This window comes from Orycteropus afer, unplaced genomic scaffold (genome assembly GCF_000298275.1).
Source record: "Orycteropus afer afer isolate SDZICR_OR568_19922 unplaced genomic scaffold, OryAfe1.0 scaffold00015, whole genome shotgun sequence".
Lineage (NCBI taxonomy): Eukaryota > Metazoa > Chordata > Mammalia > Tubulidentata > Orycteropodidae > Orycteropus > Orycteropus afer.
In genome coordinates, this window is record NW_006921602.1 from 3491008 (window position 1) to 3500421 (window position 9414).

The window sequence follows — 9414 nt, forward strand, 5'->3', positions numbered from 1 at the left end:
AGTTACCCTCCATATATAAACCTTTCCTTGACCCTCCACAACAATGAACTAATACTATATTTGTCCTTCTGTGATTGACTTATGTCACTCAACATAATATTCTCCAAGTTCATCCATATTATGCAGTGTTTTGCAGACTCTTAAGTTATTCTTTAGTGCTGCATAGCATTCCATTATGTGTATGTACCATAGTTTGGTCATCCACTCTTCCACTATAAATCTTAGAGATAAGTCCCTTGCTAGATATGTAATTATCAGCAAGTATGAATTTATTGCTGTCATTTTTGTTATGTGCTTTTTCATGGTGTCGATTTCTTTGTTCCATATAATTTTCTGCATTGAGCTCATTTTGTTTATGAATCATGTTATCTCTTCCTTCATTGCTATTGTTTTAGTATTTGCTAAATATTTGTGCTAGTCCTCTTTTTGATTTTGATGTGAAGGTTTATAATTTTTCTTTGAGGTTACCTTGTGAGTTATAGTTTTATTCCCAAGTTTAGAATAGTCCCTTCTATCTTGTAGTTGTCTTGACTTCCCTACCATCTAGAAGTTCTTTAATGACACAGTTGTTTCCCTCTTTTTGGTTTGTAGTTGTTCTCATTTGTCAATTGATCTCTCTGGTTCCCTGTTTACAGTCTTGTAGGCTTATTTACTTTGGATAATTCCATAGCTGGGTTGGTTTCTGGGTTATATCATGATGTATGTGAATGGTCAGTTGTTGTTGGCTGTTGTTGCTTCTCTGTCCAAAGGGTTCCCTTTAGCATCTCTTGTAAGGTTGGTCTGGTTTGAACAAATTCCCTTAATTTCTGCTTATCTGGAAATGTCATAATTTCACCATCATATTTGAGTTTTAATTTTGCTGGGTACATAATTCTTGGTTGGAAATTTTCATCTTTCAGTGTTATATATACCATCCCATTGTCTTCTCGCTTGCATGGTCTCTGTAGAGAAATCTGAGCTTAGTCTTATTGGTTGCCCCTTATAGGTAACTTTTAGTTTTTCCCATGCTGCTCTCATGATTATTTCTATGTCTTTGGTTTTGGTAAGTTTCATGATGATATATCTTGATGATTTTCTTTTGGGGTCTATCCTGTTTTGGGTTTGTTGGACTTCCTGAATGGATATATTCTCATCTTTCATCATACCAGGAAAATTCTGTTCCAACAAATCATTGACAATTTCTCTGTGGTTTTATTTGTCTCTTCCTGTTCTGGAATTCCAATTACGTGTAGGTTATTCCTTTTGACCGTATCCCACCTGAACCTTAGGCTTTCTTCATTTTGTTTTGATCTTCTTTCTGATTGATCCCTTTCCAAAGAAGTGTTCAGGTATTTACATTCAATCTCCCTAATTGTGTCTTCCATTGATTCAATTCTGCTCCTTTGCCCTTTCAATGTGTTATCTATTTCTGACAATTTAGTATTAATCTGGATTTCTGTGTGTAGATTTTGAATCATTATCTGTCTCTCAATCCTTTGAAGATACCTAAATATAATTCTTTTGAGTTCCTTATCAGGGAGTTCCAATGCTGTGTCTTCCTCAGGGATGTGTTTTGGGTCTGTATCCTGGTCCCTGGTTTCTTCTGCTTTATATTGCTTCTTTGTGTGGAGTGTGATGCTCTGTTGTCTACGAGGTATTGTGACATTTTTGTGTTTATATATAATTGATGATTGTATGTTGGAGTGACTTGCCCACGATTTTCATTTTCTTTGTTTTGTTTGTACGTTATCTATGCAAACAGGGTACTGTGCTCCTCTATTTGCTAGTTGACAGCACTTATACACTTACTACCTGTTGAAGAAAGCAAGAGGTCACTAAAAAGACAACAAAAGAAGAGAAGACCAAAATGAATGACAGAAGAGACTCTGAAACTTGTCCTTGAGCAGCTAAAGCAAATGGAAAAAATGACAAGATAAAAGAATTGAACCAAGGATTTCGAAGAGCAGCTCAAGAAGACAAAACCAATTACTATAATGAAATGTGCAAAGACCTGGAGTTAGAAAACCAAAAGAGAAGAACACACTCAGCAATTCTCAAGCTGAAAGAATTAAGAAAAAAATGTAAGCCTCAAGTTGCAATATTGAAAGATTCTAAGGCCAAACTATTGAATGATGCAGGGAACATCAAAAGAAGATGGAAAGAATACACAGAGTCACCATACCAAAAAGAACTAGTTGATCTTCATCCATTTCAGGAGGTGGCATATGACCTAGAACCAATGGTACTGAAGGAGGAAGTTGAAGCTGCAATGAAAGAACTGGCGAAGAACAAGGCTCCAGGAATTGACGGAATACCCATTGAGATATTTCAATGAACAGATGCCGTACTGGAAGCACTCATTCGGTTATGCCAAGAGATTTGAAAGACAGCTACCTGGCCAACTGACTGGAAGAGATCCATATTTGTACCCATTCCAAAGAAAGGTGATCCCACAGAATGTGGGAATTATCAAATAATATCATTAATATTGCATGCAAGCAAGATCTTACTGAAACTAATTCAAAAATGGTTGTAGCAATATATTGATAGAGAACTTCCAGAGGTGCAAGTTGGATTCAGAAGATGACGTGGAACAAGGGATATCATAGCTGTTGTCAGGTGGATCTTGGCTCAAGGCAAAGAATACCAGAAAGATGTTTACTTGTGCTTTATTAACTATGCAAAGGCATTTGTTTGTGTGGATCATGACAAATTTTGGATAACATTGAGAAGAATGAGAATTCCTGAACACTTGATTGTACTCATAAGGAACCTGTACCTTGACCAGGAGGCTGTCATTCGAACAGAACAAGGGGACACTGCATGGTTTAAAATCAGGAAGGGAGTGTGTCAGGGTCATATCCTTTCTCTATACTTAGTCAATCTATATGCTGAGCAAATAATCCAAGAAGCTGGACTTTATTAAGAAAAACATGGCATCAGGATTGGAGGAAGAATCATTAACAACCTAAGATATGTTGATGATACAACTTTGCTTGCTGAAAGTGAGGATGACTTGAGGCACTTACTGATGAAGACTGAGGAACACAGTCTGCAGTATGGATAACATCTCAATATAAAGAAAACAAAAATCCTCACAACTGGACCAATAAACAGCATCATGATAAATGGAGAAATGATTGAGGTTGTCAAAGAATTCACATTGCTTGGTTCTACAATTGACCCCAATGGAAGCAGCAGTCAGGACATTAGACGACATGTAGCACTGGGTAGGTCGGCTGCAAAGAAACTCTTTCAAGTGCTGAGGAGCAAAGATGTCTCCTTGAGGACTAAGGTGTACCTGACACAGGACATGATATTTCCAATTGCCTTGTATGCATGTGAGAGCTGGACAATGAACAAGGAAAAACAAAGAAGACTTGATGCTTTTGAGTTGTGGTGCTGGTGAAGAATGCTGAAGGTACCATGGACTGCCAAAAGAACTAACAGATCTGTCCTGGAGGAAGTGCAGCCAAGATGCTCGTTGGAAGCAAGAATGGCCAGACTTTGTCTCACCTACTTTGGTCATGTTGTCAGAGGGGACCATTCCCTGGAGAATGATGTTGTGCTTGGTAAGGTGGAGGGTCGATGAAAGAGGGGAAGGCCTTCAATGAGATGGGTTGACACAGTGGCTGCGACAATGGGCTCAAGTATAGCAAGGATCATGGAACTGGCGCAGGATTGGGCGGTGTTTCGTTCTGCTGTGCATGGGGTCACTATGAGTCGGAAACTACCTGTTTCCTTTCCTGTTGTCAGCCTCTTGAATGTCCCTGCTGACCTTGGCAAACAGAGCCTATTCTTAGGTCCCTGGAATCCAAATGAGAATGCTATCACTTTAAAATCAAAATGGTTGCCACCTGTAAAGATTCAAATGGCTGTGCCCTCGGTCACTTTAAATACCTAAAATGGCTGCCACTTGTAAACATTTAAAATGGCTGCTCCCTTGGTCACTTTAAATATCCAAAATGGCCACCACTTGTAAACATTCAAAATGGCTGCCCCCTCGGTCACTTTAAATATCTGAAATGGCTGCCACGTGTAAACAATCAAAATGGCTGCACCCTCCGGACAGCAGAAAGTCAACAACTCATATTGTCTCCATCCTTGCTGTTTCCTTTCCTACTCATAGGCCACCAGCACAGTCATCCCTGCAGCCCTTGGTGACCAGAATTGATCTTTAGGTCAATTTTCAGGTCCCAACACCACTTGGAAATATTCAGGCTTTTGGTCCCGTCAGAGTAGCTGACATTCCACAGCTCAACCGTCTCTGTACTCACTGTTTTCATTCAGGTTTTTGCGCTAGTTGGTGCCCAATCCACTTCTGTATAGTCCCTTTCAAGCTCAGGGCTCCAGGATTGTCTTCTGTATCTCTGTCAACTGGTTTTTCTTTTCTTTGTCGAAGAGGGTCTGTGTCGCTTGTCTGCCTATTCTTCCATCTTACCGGAAGTTCTTAATTTGCTTTTAATTTATTAAATCACATGAAAATTGACAAGAATGAGAGAGGTTGCTTTTTCAGCTAATATAAGAACCATCTACAAAAGGATGTTAACCTTTATTATATGTTGCATTTTCCCCAAAATTTGTTAATTATCCTTTAACTCTTTTTTTTTTTTCTCTCATTCAGAAGTTTAAATTTTTTATATAGTCAATTTTGTTGCTCTTTTCATTTATGATTTCTGGCATTGTTATCATGCTTTAAACATTATTCCCAACCTATGTATCTGTATTAGTAATTTCATGATATTATTTATATTAAACAGATAATACTTTGCAATTTATTTTATGGTATTATGTGAGGTACAGATCCAGTTTTTGCAGACTGTCAGTTGGAGATTGCCATTATGGGCAAACTCTTCTTTAATTTGTGCAGGGATTGGAATGTTCTGGTTAATGTAGAATTCTGGTTTAAGTAAGCAACTAAATTGAATGTCATTTCCCTTTGAAAATTCACAAGACCTGTTTAAGGAGCTCTGGTGGTACAGGGGTTAAGCATTCAGCTGCTAACCAAAAGGTGGGTGGTTCAAACCCACCAGCTGCTCCATGGGAGAAAGATGAGGCAATCTGCTTCCATCAGGAAAACCCTGTAGGGAAGTTCTACTCTGTCTTATGAGTCAGAATCAATTCAATGACAGTGGGTTTTTTTTGGTTTGGGTCAAGAATTTATAGTGCTTCAAGGTCATCAGCAACATCACATACACTAGTTATTATGCTATATATGTGTTGATGTATGTGCTCATTAACAGAATCTGAGCAGAATACAGTAAATCCTCTGGTTACAAAACTCCAATTTAGGGACAATTTATACTTGCCCTTTAATGTTATATAAATTTATCCTCACTTTGAAACAATTGAACCAACCCCTACTTGGAACAAATTCTTCATCACAATCACCTTCACTTACTGCATGTGCAGCTTTTAAATCAAGGAGAAGACTTTGAGCCTTTTCTCACACTAAATAAAAACTGTTTGCAGCTGTTCTGACTTACAAATTATACTTAAAACACGCTCATTCATAATCTGGAAACTGTCTGTACCAGGTAAAAGGGAGTTGACCGTCTTTTTCTTCTTGGATACTTGGAGTAAAGTGGGTGTTAGAGACCTTGAAAACAGATGGCAAGTCCAGCAGTTTGCTGCGTGAGTTACCACATCCACACTAAGCTGATGAATGTAACTTTGTGATTTAGAACTAATACAGGAATGGTACCTAAGACACAGATAAAAAATTGACCAGTAATTTATAGAGCCACTTCCCAGAGGATGGAAATGATTCTTTCTGTCCTACTAGGCTCCAAATAGCTTTCTGGTAGAAGAGCCAAGTGAACCCACATGGGGTGGGATTTCACCAGCACACCACCAAACTCCACTATTTAAGCTCAGGCCTTAGAAGAAGAATCTGTAAAAGTTTCCCACATTGGTGAGATTAGTTGCATTGTTGGAAAGCCACTGAAAACCCGTGTATGCACTGACAAATAAGAAGCCAGTGCATTCGCACTTCACTGTTTCCCTCACTTCTCCTCAACCAAGATCCCTTTCTACCCCAGCCAAATTGGGCCAATAGCACCGCCCTCATAAACCTAGGATTTCCCATGTCCTTCCTTTGCCCAACTTATTCTCATCACTTGAAATGATCTCCCTTTTCATTCCTTCCTATTAGAATTCAACAGATTCTTCAAGGAACAACTCATATGTTACCTCCATGAAGCCTTCCAGAGGTTCTCTTTAGGAAGAATTTACCCCTTTATTCTGAACTCACTGAGGTTCAAACAACATTACTTGAATCCTTGCCATGTGATGTGTCACAAGACATTGTCCTAATTATTGGGGAGCAAAGATGAAGCTCTTTGCTAGATCTGCTTTATTACCATGAAGCACTTAGCATATAATGCTGTTAGACTGTGGTTTTTATCTCCTAAACCAAATTATATTGCTGATGGCAGATGGATTTTGGCTGAAAGAGAAAGTTACCAGAAAGATATTTACTTGTGTTTCATTGACTATGCAAAGGCATTTGACTGTGTGAATCAGTACAAATTATGGATAACATTGAGAAGAAAGGGAATTCCAGAACACTTAATTGTGCTCATGAAGAACCTGTACACAGACCAAGAGGCTGTCATTCAAGCAGAACAAGGGGATACTACATGGTTTAAAATCAGGAAGGGAGTGCGTCAGGGTTGTATCCTTTCACTATACATATTCAATCTGTATGCTGAACAAATAATCCAAGAAGATGGATGGAAAAAGGGCAAGGAGGCCACATGTTCTGACCTCCTCTAATCCCACAAGAGGAAGGCAGAATCACCATCAATAGCCCAAGGCCTATTGCTGCAAGGCCAGACATGCTGCCTCCCTCCAGCCCTTTCTCCAGCTGTTCCTCCCAAAGCACCCACCACCTCTCTCCTGGGTTCAATAATTCGCTGCAGCGGCCACGCAGAACTCACAGATTACAAGGTTTATTAGGGAAGCACCAGGCTACAATTCAAGTTCAGGAAAAATGCTCAGTCTCTCTCCCAGCCCACTGTCTCTCAGCCAAGTCTCTCACAGTCTCTCCCTCAGCAGTGCATGTCCCTCGGTGTCTTACTCAGCAATGTGTGTCTCTTGCGTCTCTTTCCCAGCAGCACGTGTCTCTTTCAGTAGCGCGTGTCTCTTTCAGCAGCATGTCTTCTTCAACCAGCAGTTAGAGAGAGTTCGGCCTCTAGGAGGCCTCCTTTTGAGCTTGGCAGAGTGGCCAAACTAGCCAATCATAGCATCAGAACTCTAAGCACCTGAGAAAGAGCCTCCCATAACATTGTGTTGTGCCACTCCCAACAGAAATAACCCAGGTAGATAACATTTACAGTCAGGAGCTCCTTAGTTGCTCATTCCACCACTGAGTTTACAATGACTCTTATGGGTAGAAAAGCCATACTAAGTAATTTACTACACTGCAATGGACTATCTGAAGAAGAATACAGCATCAAGATTGGAGGAAGACTTATTAACAACCTGCGATATGCAGATGACAACCTTGCTTGCTGAAAGGGAAGAAGACTTAAAGCACTTACTGGTGAAGACTAAATACTTGTTTGCAGTATGGATTACACCTCAACATAAAGAAAAAGAAAATCCTCACAACTGGACCAATTTTATATATATATATATGCATTGTTGTTGTTATTTGCCGTCGAGTCAGCCCTGACTCATAGCGACCACTCCTTGGGTTTTCGAGGCAGTGTCACTACAGAAGTAGGATTGCCCAACCTTCCTTCTGAGGAGTGGCTCACACACATATATGTGTATACACACACATATATATGTATACAAACACACATGTATATGTATACACACACACACACATATACAATATCAGTTTTCTGGTGCTGGTATTGCACTACAGTTATGTAATTTGTAACCGTTGAGAGAAGAAACTGGGTGGGAGATCCATAGGACCTCTCTGCTGTATGGGCACCCTTCTGTGGTTCCACACTTATTTCAAAATGAAAAGAAAAAAAAGGCAAAAAGAAACAAAACTCACCTAGTTCTTCAGAAGAATAAGCAATGACTTAAAGAAACAGAGTGAAACCTGTGAGACCTGGAATGCAACAGGACTGCCTTGTTTTTCCAGGTCTTACTGGTTTTCTGTCTTTGACAGGGTGCAGTCTTACTGACAGGGTGCAGTCTTACCACTTTTCTATTGAATTTTCTATTTGAATTTTCCTTCTCTGACAAGTTTCCATCTTACACAGTTCTTGGTTTTCATGGGCTCTATGGCATATATGACAAAGTAGACATAATTAGAAGGATCCCTGGTGGTGCAGTGGTTAAGTGCTCAGCTGCTAAGCAAAAGGTCAGTGGTTTGAACTCACCAGCTGCTCTGTGGAGAAAGATGAGGCATTCTGCTTCTGCAAAGATTACAGCCTTAGTAACTCTACAGGGGCAGTTCTACTCTGTCCTACAAGGTCACTATGAGTTGGACTCGACTCAATGGCAATGAGTTTAGACATAACTAGATTAGGAAATCCAGAAAGAAAAGAGAATCTGTTGGGGTTTTCTGTATTTCTGCCTGGGCTACTTCTCTAATCTGGAGGACAGCAACTTTACATGTTGAGTAAGTGAAAGAATTTTGTTTGTCTTACAGTGAAAACATTGAGCAGCTGCCCATATCAATCCTTTCTTCTGCATTTGGATCTGGACATATCCAAGAGCTTGGTCTGCCCCAATACATGCTTTGGCTGTGATGATCTATAGGAAAAGCCAGGGCCCACGATGGAAAACTACTGTAGTAGAATTTCCAAAATGCAAGACTTGCTCAGATCCTTCTAAAAAGGCACTGTGTGGGAGAAGAGGTTATTGGAGAGAGAAATTAACATTAAGCCACATGGGGATGCCTTTTGATGATTACTGGGCTCAGATGGAAGTTGGGACTTGCTTTTTACCCTTTTCTAGAAAGTAATTTACTCTCTGGACTGTGTGTGTGTGTGTGTGTGTGTGTGTATGCAGGTAGATGATGGATTAGATTAAGATTAAATAATTATCTATAAATTCTCCCAAAACAAACTTAATGATGACATTTTATAAAGTTTTGTGTAATGGAAACATATAAACAAGACTTTTTTCTGGCTCTAGGTAGCTCCTAATAATCAATGTGACTTTGGACAGGTAACATAATCCCACTATCTAGACCTGAATGAAGAGAGAGATACTGTGATTAATACAAATGTACTTCTTAGCACAAAAGCTTTATGGTTTGACTTGACATTTGGACCAATCGTGTTCTTAGTGTTTTCTCTGAATTATGAATTTCAAAGTGGCTTGTTCTCTGATACTCAGCCAAGTTGAGATGCATGTGTGCTTGCTCGCATGTCTGTGTTATGTAGTCAGCTCTTACTTAGGTACATTAACAAAGAGAAGAAAGAATACACGGGAAGTTTCAAGCAGCTGTAGAGATAAGAGCTC